Source organism: Tamandua tetradactyla, chromosome 3 (assembly GCF_023851605.1).
Source record: "Tamandua tetradactyla isolate mTamTet1 chromosome 3, mTamTet1.pri, whole genome shotgun sequence".
Taxonomy (NCBI): Eukaryota; Metazoa; Chordata; class Mammalia; order Pilosa; family Myrmecophagidae; genus Tamandua; species Tamandua tetradactyla.
The window spans coordinates 46,891,400-46,901,049 of NC_135329.1; the positions used below are offsets into that span (position 1 = coordinate 46,891,400).

At 35.5% G+C, this 9,650-nt stretch overlaps 1 non-coding gene across 1 annotated transcript; it reads right to left on the reverse strand.

Moving 5' to 3' along the window:
• Positions 1-354: 354 nt before the first annotated feature.
• Positions 355-416, reverse strand: LOC143678558 (U7 small nuclear RNA). The gene has a single exon (XR_013173345.1). It is a non-coding gene; the product is annotated as a U7 small nuclear RNA (small nuclear RNA).
• Between the last annotated feature and the right edge of the window lie 9,234 nt (positions 417-9,650).

Here is a 9,650-nt window from a genome sequence, read left to right on the forward strand (position 1 = left end):
AGGGTAAGGAGCCCTAAATAGCTAAAACCATTTTGAAAAGAAGGATGAAGTTGGAGGACTCACACTTCCTGATTTTAAAAATTATTACAAAGTCACAGCATTCAGAACAGCATGAGCACAGCGAGGCGGGTGACTCAGTGGTAGAATGCTCACCTCCCATGCGGGAGACCCAGGTCCCTTCCCAACCCACGCACACCCCCATCTCAAACAAACAAGCGAAAAAACAAAAAAAGCCAGCATGGACACAAGGATAGGCATACAGAACAATGGAATCGAACTATGAGCTCAGAAATTAACTCACACATTTTTGGCCAACTGATTTTTTTTTAGTACTTTTGTTTGTTTGTTTTTAGTGAGGGTTTTCCAGCTAAAGTCAGAAAACCTACTGGACAAATTCTAAAAGAGCTGCAACACTTAAAACATTTTTAATTGTAAAACATAACATATATACAAAGCAATATTAAACTTTCCCACCTGGGAAAGGAAGTAGGAATAGACCAGAGGGAAACCCCAGGTACCCTCTTAACCACTAGGGACTCCCATAAAAATTGGCCAAACCCTTGATTTTGAGGCTTTCCTTTATAAAACTTATGGAAACCCTAAGACTACCTATAACAAGGCCAAAGAGTTGCTTCCAGGAAAGCTCTTTTGTTGTTCAGCTATTCTGGCCTTTCTCTCTCTAAGCCCAACTCTTCAAGGAAAATCATTATCTTCCCCCACATGTGTGGTATTATATTCTGTAGAAAATGTGTTCCAGACAACGTGGAACATGACTCCCAGGGATGAGTCTGGCCCTGGTACCGTGGGAGTGAAAATACCTTCCTGACTGAAAGGGGTAAAAGAAGTGTAATAAAATAAGGCACCAGTGGCTAAGAGAAATCAAACAGTGTTAACAGGCTATTCTGGAGGCTACTCTTGTGAGTTTCAGTTAGACTGTGTTAATTGCCATGGTTTGCTAAACCCCAACCAACAACACTCCTGTTAACTCTTAAGAATACCTAGGACTCGAACTGAGACTCTTAAAAGTTTCGTGCAATAAGCTTGCTTTCCTGGAACCTATAATTTCCAGAGCATTCCTAGGACAAATAAATCTTGAAGACCAGAGGGACCAGCCTTTCTGAGATTATCAATAATTACATTCCCCTATGCTTTAGTGTTGAAACTCCTTCTCAACAGGAAAAAAATCAGAACAGGCATTGCCTAAAGATCCCTATAGATTGGGAGAAAGATCAAATGAGGGTGAGGAGTTATGATGGAGAAAACAGGATTTAATACATTAGTATGACTGCTGAATCACTATATCGGTATTTCATCTAGCCTCCAGTGGATTTGAGCAGCTAGAAGGAAAAATCTGAAGTAATGGAATGGTAACCCATAACAAACTCTGATATCTGTTCTGTAAGTACTTTTTGAAGTGTAATTTGAAAATATTATATTTTACAATTAAAAAAACATTTTAAAATAAAAAACATATAACATATACACAAAGCAAAGAAAAAAAAGCAATAATTTTCAAAGCACACTTCAATGAGTAGTTACAGAACAGACTGGAGAGTTTGTCATGGGCTACCATCCTACCATCTCAGATTTTTGTTCTAGCTGCGCCAAAACACTGGAGGGTAGAAAGAGTATTAATATAGTGATTCTACAGTCAGACTTGTTTGTTAAATCCCATTTTCTCTGTTATACCTCCTCCATCTCTTTTTTTAAAGAGTATTTTATTGAAAAATCACACACATACAGTGCATGAACAGTACACAATCAATGGCCCACAATATCATCATATAATTGTGTATTCATCACCATGATCATTTTTAGAACATTTGTATCACTCCAGAAAAGGAAATAAAAAAAAAAAGCTCATACATCCCATACCCCTTACCCCTCCTCTCAATGTCTACTAGTATTTCAATCTACCCATTTTTTTTCACCCCTTATCCCAAATAAAATAATGGGATAAGGGGATAAATAGATATTATTTATTTATGAAATTTTCCTTATTTGTATACTCATCTGTCCACACCCTGGGTAAAAAAAGCATCAGACACAAGGTTTTCGCGATCACAGAGTCACCCTATTAAAGCTATATAGTTATACAATTGTCAAGAATCAAGGCTACTAGATCACAGTTCAACAGTTTCAGAAACTTCCCTCTAGCCACTCCAATAGACCATAAGCTGAAAAGGAATATCTAGGGTGGTGCAATGGTGGCTCAGTGGCAGAATTCTTGCCTGTGATGCCAAGCACCCGGGTTTGATTTCTGGAACCTGCCCATGCCAAAAAAACAAAAAGCAAAAAAAACAAGGATATCTATATAATGCATAAGAATGACCTCCAGGATAACCTCTCAATTCTGTTTAAAATCTCTCAGCCACTGAAACTTTATTTTGTTTCCTTTCTCTCCCCCCCTTTTTGGTCAAGAAGGCTTTCTCAATCCCATGATGCCTGGTCCCTGCTCAGCCCTGAGCCCTGTCCCAAGTTGCCAGGGAGATTTAGAGCCCTGGGAGTCATGTCCCACATAGCTGGGAGGGCAGAGGGCTGTGAGTTCATCTGCTGAGGGCCAACTGATTTTTGACAGAGGGGCAAAGGCCACTCAATTGAGAAAGAATAGTCAGTCGAGAAAATGATGCCAGGAAACCTGTATCTCCATTTGCAAATAAAGGAAGACCTCTACCACAAACCTGATATAAAAATAAACTCAAAATGGATCAAATACCTAAATAAAAGAGCCATAACTAGCAAAATAGTAGAAGAAAATGTAGGGAGGCATCTTTAGGACACTGAAGTTAGCAATGGTTTCTTAGACCTTACATTCAACCACAAGCAACAAAAGAAAAAAAGATAAATGAGACCTCATCAAAATTTAAAAATTTTGTGCCCCATAGAACTTTATTATGAAAGTAAAATGACAACCCACGCAATTGGGAGAAAATATTTGGAAACCACCATGCCTGAAAAAGGCTTAATATCCAGAATATATAAAGAAATATTTCACTTCAACAACAAAAAGACAAACAACCCAAATAAAAAGTGGTCAAAATATTTAAACAGACCCTTTCCAAATAAGATATATAAATGGCCAGAAAGCACATGAAAAGATGCTCAAGATCTTTAGCTATCAGGGACATGCAAATCAAAACCACAATAAGCTACCATTTCACAGCAAACAATGGCTGCTATTAGGAAATAAAAAATAATAATTGGAGAGATGTAGGGAAATAGGACCACTTATTTGTTGCTTGTGACAATGTAGAATGGTGCAGTCACTGTGGAAGACCGTTTGGCAGTTCCTCAAAAAGATAAGTATAAAACTATCATATGACCCATCAATTCCACTGCTAGATGTATACCCAAAAGAATTGAAAGCAGGGACTTGAACAGAAATTTGCACACCGATATTCATAATGGCAGCATTCACTACTGCCAACAGATGGAAGCCGCCCAAGTAAGTGAAACTAATAAATAGGTAAATAAAATGTGGTATATGCAAACAATGGAATATTATTCAGCCATGAAGTAACCAGATACACGTGACATGAATGAACCTTGAAGATATCATGTTGACTAAAATAGGCCAGATGTAAAAGGACAAATATTGTATGATCTCACTTATTTGAAAGAATTCAAACAAGCAAACTCAGGTCAGAATCTAGAAAAACGGAACAGGAAGAGGATAGAGAATGGGAAGTTAAAGCTTAAAACGTACAGGGTTCATATTTGGAATGTTTTGGCAATGGATGGTGCTGATGGTTGCACAACATTGTGAACATAATTAATAGCACTGAAATATATGCCTGAATATGATAAAAGGGGAAATGTTCAATTGTATATATGGTGGCAGAATAAAATTTTTAAAAAGTATCCATGCAACTATGCTACACAAGCAATATACCCTAAGTTAAATTATAGTCTATATCAATAGTACAATTATTAAAAAAAAAAATGCTACCATCAATTCTAAAAAATGCAAGGTGTTAATAAGAGGGTGGTATATAAAAGAACCCTGTATTTTATGCATGATTGTTCTGTAAATCCACAATTTCTCTAATAAAGAAAAACAAAAGAATAAGAAATCCACTTTTGTTTTAATTATTAATTTGTATTGTTTATTGAAGGATAACAGACAAAAAGTACATAATTACCAATATACAGCTTAATTAATTTTCAGAAATTGAACATCCCCTTATAACTGCCCCTCAGTTCAAAATATAGATGAACACTAGCCTCCATGAAATCTCCTTTATATCCCTGCCGAGGTAATAGTCCATCCAAGCAGGCACTTTTTTTTTTTTTTAAACATGGGCAGGCACCGGGAATCCAACCCGGGTCCTCTGGCACGGCAGACAAGAACCCTGCCTGCTGAGCCACTGTGGCCCACCCAGGAGGCACTATTTTGACATTCATTATTGTAGGTTATTTTGTACTCTTTCATACAATCTTATGTTTTTCACATTTTCTAATGCTCTTGCATGTAGCAATGTTTTATTATTATTCTTTGCTCTTTAGAATTCCATTATAAAAATAGTCCACAAAATCTTATTTATTCTACTTTTTGTGGACACTTGATGGCTTGTTTCCAATTTGGGGTTATTATGAGCAATGCTACTATGAACATTTTGCTGTTGTTGTTGTTATGAATATTTTTGTTCATGGCTTTTGGTAAACAAATGGGCACATTTTTTTGGTGTCTTGGCTCAGAAGTGGAATCATCAGATCAGAAGATTTGCATTTTTTAAGAGATACTGCCAAATCGTGTTCCCCAAAGTATTTAGGCCAATTTTATATTTCCAGCTGCAATGCAAGAGAACTCTTGTAGCTCCAGAGCCTTGTAAATACTTAGTATTGCCGATTTGTAAGCCATTCGTGTGTGTGTGTGTGTGTGTGTGTGTGTGTGTGTGTGCATAATTATGTATTTGTCACTTACATTTTTTCTGATGAGTAGTAACATTGAGCACCTTTTGACAAGTTAATAGGATATTGGATATCCTTTTTTGTGAAGTTTCTTATCAATAAATATATTATCAAAACTATCTTTATTTGTAGTTTTTAAAATATTCTGGTTTGTTGAAGGACTTATGTATCGCAAATACTTTCTCCCACTATGTGGCTTGCATTTTGACACTCTTTTTTTTTTTTTTTTTAACATGGGCAGGCGTCAGGAATCAAACCCAGGTGTCCGGCATGGCAGGCAAGAACTCTGCATTTTGACATTCTTAATGCTATATTTTGAATAAAAGCTCTCACATTTAGTAAAATCTGCTATCTAGACTTGAAGTTAGTGACATTTGGCCATGTATAAGGAATTGTTTCAACAGTATAAGTACATGACAATATTACCTTATTATCTCTCTGAAAGTTTTGGTGTTTTACCATTCACATTTGAGTTTACTGTTTTTTTTATGTTATAAAATGGGATTTGTTTTAGATTCCCAGATGATAAAGCAAATATAAAATGGATTGGCTTAAACAATGGGAATTTATTGAATCATGATTAGAGGTTGAGAGAAGTCCAAACTCTAGACATCAGTAAGGTAATGCTTTCTGAAGACTGTGCCATTCTGGGACTGATTAACAGCGATCCTTAGTCCTTGCTTTTTTGTCACATGGCAACGCACCTAACTGTGTCTTTTCCTCTCTCTTTTGGCTTCCACTGACCTCCAGCTTTTGGCTGTTCCTTCAGTCATCTGTGGCCTTCTTTATAAGGCCTTAGTAATAGGATTAAGACCATCCTAATCAGTTTGGGCCACACCTTAACTGAAGTAACTTCATCAAAATGTCCTCTTTAAAATGCATTTCATGTATCAGGAATTCATTCCCTTTTAGGGCAAGATAATATTCCATTGTATGTATATAACACATTTTGTTTAGCCATTTAATCAATCGATAGAATGTTGGGTTGCTTCAATCTCTTTCTTTTTTTTTTTTTTGCACGGGCAAGCACTGGAAATAAAACCCGGATCTCCAGCATGGCAGGCGAAAACTCTGCCACTGAGCCACCATTGCACTGCCCTGCTTCAGTCTTTTGAAAATTGTGAATAATGTCCTTACTCAATGGTATGCAAATATGTGTTTGAGTCCCTGCTTTCAGTTCTTTGGGGTATGTACATAGAAATGGAACTTCTGGGTCATATGATAATTCTATTTTTTTTTTTTTTTGGTAATTCTATTTTTAACTGTGATAATCCAGAAAAGGTGTTTTTCACAGTGGGTGTAACATTTTATGTTCCCTAAAACAATGCGCGAGTGCTCCTATTTCTCCAAATCTTCTATCACACTTGCAATTTTTTTTTTTAAATCGTAGTCATTCTAGTGAGTATGAAATGGTATTTCATTTTGGTTTTAGTTTACATTACCCTATAGCACATATTTTCAAGCGTGCTTTTTTTTTTTTGGCTATTTCTATATCTTAGTCAGAGAAATGATTATTCAGGTCTTCTGCCCATATTTAAATTGGGTTGCTTTTCTTTTTATTCTTGAGTGACATGATTTCTGGATATTAAACACCTGTTAGATATGTGGTCTGAAAATTTTTCTCCCATTATGTAGATTGAGTTTTTATTTCAGTATAACATCCTTTGATGCACAAACGTTTCCAATTTTGATGAAGCCCTATTTATATATTAATCCTTTTGTTGCTTGTGCTTCAAGAGTAAAGTCTAAGCAACCACTGCCTACCTTAAGGTCCTGAAGATGCTTCCCTATGTATTCCTCTATGAGTTTTATAGTTCTGGCTTTTATATTTAGGTTTTTGATCTATTGTGAGTTGATTTTTGTATGAGGTATTAGGTAGGGGTCCTCCTTTATTTTGCAAGTGGAGATCAATTTTTCCCAATACATTTAGTTGAAGAGGCTATTGTTTCCCAATTGAATGGTTCTTTGCTCCTTGTCAAACATCAGTTGGATATACATGATGGTTGATTTATGAACTCTCAATTTGATTCCATTTGCCTGTATGTCATCACTTGTGAAAGAACTATGCTCTTTTGATTAAGGTAGCTCTGTAAAAAGTTTAAGATAAGAAAGTGAGTCCTACAATTTTGTTCTTCTTTTTGCAAAATGGCTTTGGCTATTAAGGGTCCCTTGTGCTTCCATGTAAATCTGATGATTGGCTTTTCTATTCTGTAAAGTCAGCAATTGGAATTTTTATTGGGATTGTATTGAATCTGTAAATAACATAGGATAGAACTAACATCTTAATATATTTAGTCTCCAACTGATAACACTGAATGTCTTTCCATTTATTTACGTCCTGTTAATTTCTTTTAGCAAAGTTTTGTAGTTTTCTGTGCAAAGGCCCTTTACATCATTGGTTAGATTTAATCCTAGGTATTTGATTCTTTTAGTTGCTATTTTAAATGAATTTTTTCTTGATTTCCTCTTCTGATTTTTTATTACTAGTGTATACAAAACTACTGATATAATATGTTGAGCTTATATTTTTCCATTTTGCTGAATTCATGTATTATCTCTAGAGGATTGCTTGAGTATTTTTCGGAATTTGGTAGGATCATGTCACCTGCAAATAGTGGAAGTTTTACTTCTCCCTTTCCTATTTGGATGATTATCTTTCTTTTTCTTGTTTAATTGCTCTGGCTAGAACTTTCAATGTGATGTTGAGTAACAGTGCTGACTGTAGACATCTGTATCTTGTTCCTGATCTTAGAGGGAAAGCTTTTACACTTTCACCATTAAATAGGATGTTAACTGTGAGTTTTTCCTAGGTGCCCTTTGTTGTGTTGAGGAAGTTTCCTCTATTCCTACTTTTCTCAGTATTTAATCAAGAAGCCATGCTGGAATGTTACAAATGCCTTTACTGCATCACTTGTGATTATCATTGTGCTGTTTTTCCTTCATTGTGTTAACGTGAGGCATTACATTAACTGATATTTGTGTGTTGAACCACCTCTGCATACGTGGGATAAATCCCTCTTGATAATTCTTTTAATGTGCTGTTGAATTCATCTTGCTAGTACTTTGTTGAGGATTTTTGCATCATTATACACAAAAGATATTGGTCTTCAGTTTTCTTATCTGTCTTTGCTATGAGGAATATGTTACAGAATTACAGAGTGTTCACTCCTCTTCAATTTTTTGGATAACTTTGAGAAGCATTGGGCTAATTTTTCCTGGAATATTTGGTCAAATTCTCCTGTGGAGCCATCTGGTTCTGTGCTTTTCTTTATTGGGATGTTTTTGATTACTGATTCAACCTGTTCATTAATTATCGATCTATTGTGATGTTCTATTTCTTCTTGAGTCAGTGTGGTAGGTTGAGTGCTTCTAGGAATTTGTCCATTTCATCTAGGTTATCTAATTTGTCTGTGCTCAGTTGTTTGTAATATTCTCCTATAAGCCCTTTCATTTCAGTGGATTCATTAATAATGCCTCTCACTTTTTATTTCTGAATTTAATTTGCATCCCCTCTCTTTATTAATCTAGCCAGAGTTTTGTCAATTTTATTGATCTTTTCAAAAAAACAGATGTTTGGTACTGTTGATTCTATTTTTTTCTTCGTTTGTTTTTGTGTGCTTTATTTTCATACTCACATTTCATACTTTTTCCATGTAAGTGTCCCATTTTTGCAGCACCATGTGTTGAATCTTTAGTTGTTGTTTGTTTGCTTTTGTTGGTTTCTTTTGTTTGTTTGTTTTGGGGACTGCATGGACCAGGAATCAGACCCAGGTCTTCCACATGGCATGTGAGAATTCTACCACTGAACTACCCTCGCACCCCCTCTCTATATTTGTAATTCTCTATTTCATTTGTTTCTGTGCTAAATGTTATTTCCTACCTTCTGCTCACTTTGGATTTAGTTTGTTTTTCTTTTTCTAGTTCCTCAATATTTGAATTTAGGTCACTGATCTAAAATGTGTTTTTCTGCTATAATGTATGCATTTAGAACTATAAATTTCTCACTGTGCACTGCCTTTACCACATTTCATAAGGTTCGGTGTGTTGTGTTTTCATTTTCATTTGTCTCAAGATATTTTCAAATTTCCATTGTGATTTCTTCTTTGACCCATAAGTTGCCTAAGAATACACTATTTAATTTCCACATATTTGTGAATTTTCCATTTCTCCCTATGTTACTTATATCTAGCTTCAATTCATTGATGTCTGAGGAGAGACATTGCATGATTTTAATATTTTTGAATTTAGAGACTTATTTTGTTCTCAAACATATTGACTATTCTGGAGAATGATCCATATGCCCTAGAGAAGAATGTGCAGTTGCTGCTTTTAGTGGAGTGTTTTATATACATGTTAGATATAGTTGGTTTACAATATCATTCAATTCCTCTATTTCCTTATTGATATTCTGTCTAGATATTTTATCCATGATTGAAAGTGGTATATTAATGTCTCCTACTCTTAATGTCTCTTTCTCGCTTCAAATCTGTCAGTATGTGCTTCATATATGTGCTGGTTTAAAACTGTTATGCACTCCAGAAAAGCCGTGTTCTTTTTCTTAATCCAATCTTGTGGGGGCAGACTTATTGTTTAGGTTGAGGCCTTTTGATTATTTGTTTCCATGGAGATATGACCCATCCAATTGGAGGTGGGGCTTTTGATTAGGTGGTTTTCATGGAGCTGTATCTTCACCCATTCAAAATGGGTCTTAATCCACTTACTGGAGTCCTTTAAGAGGG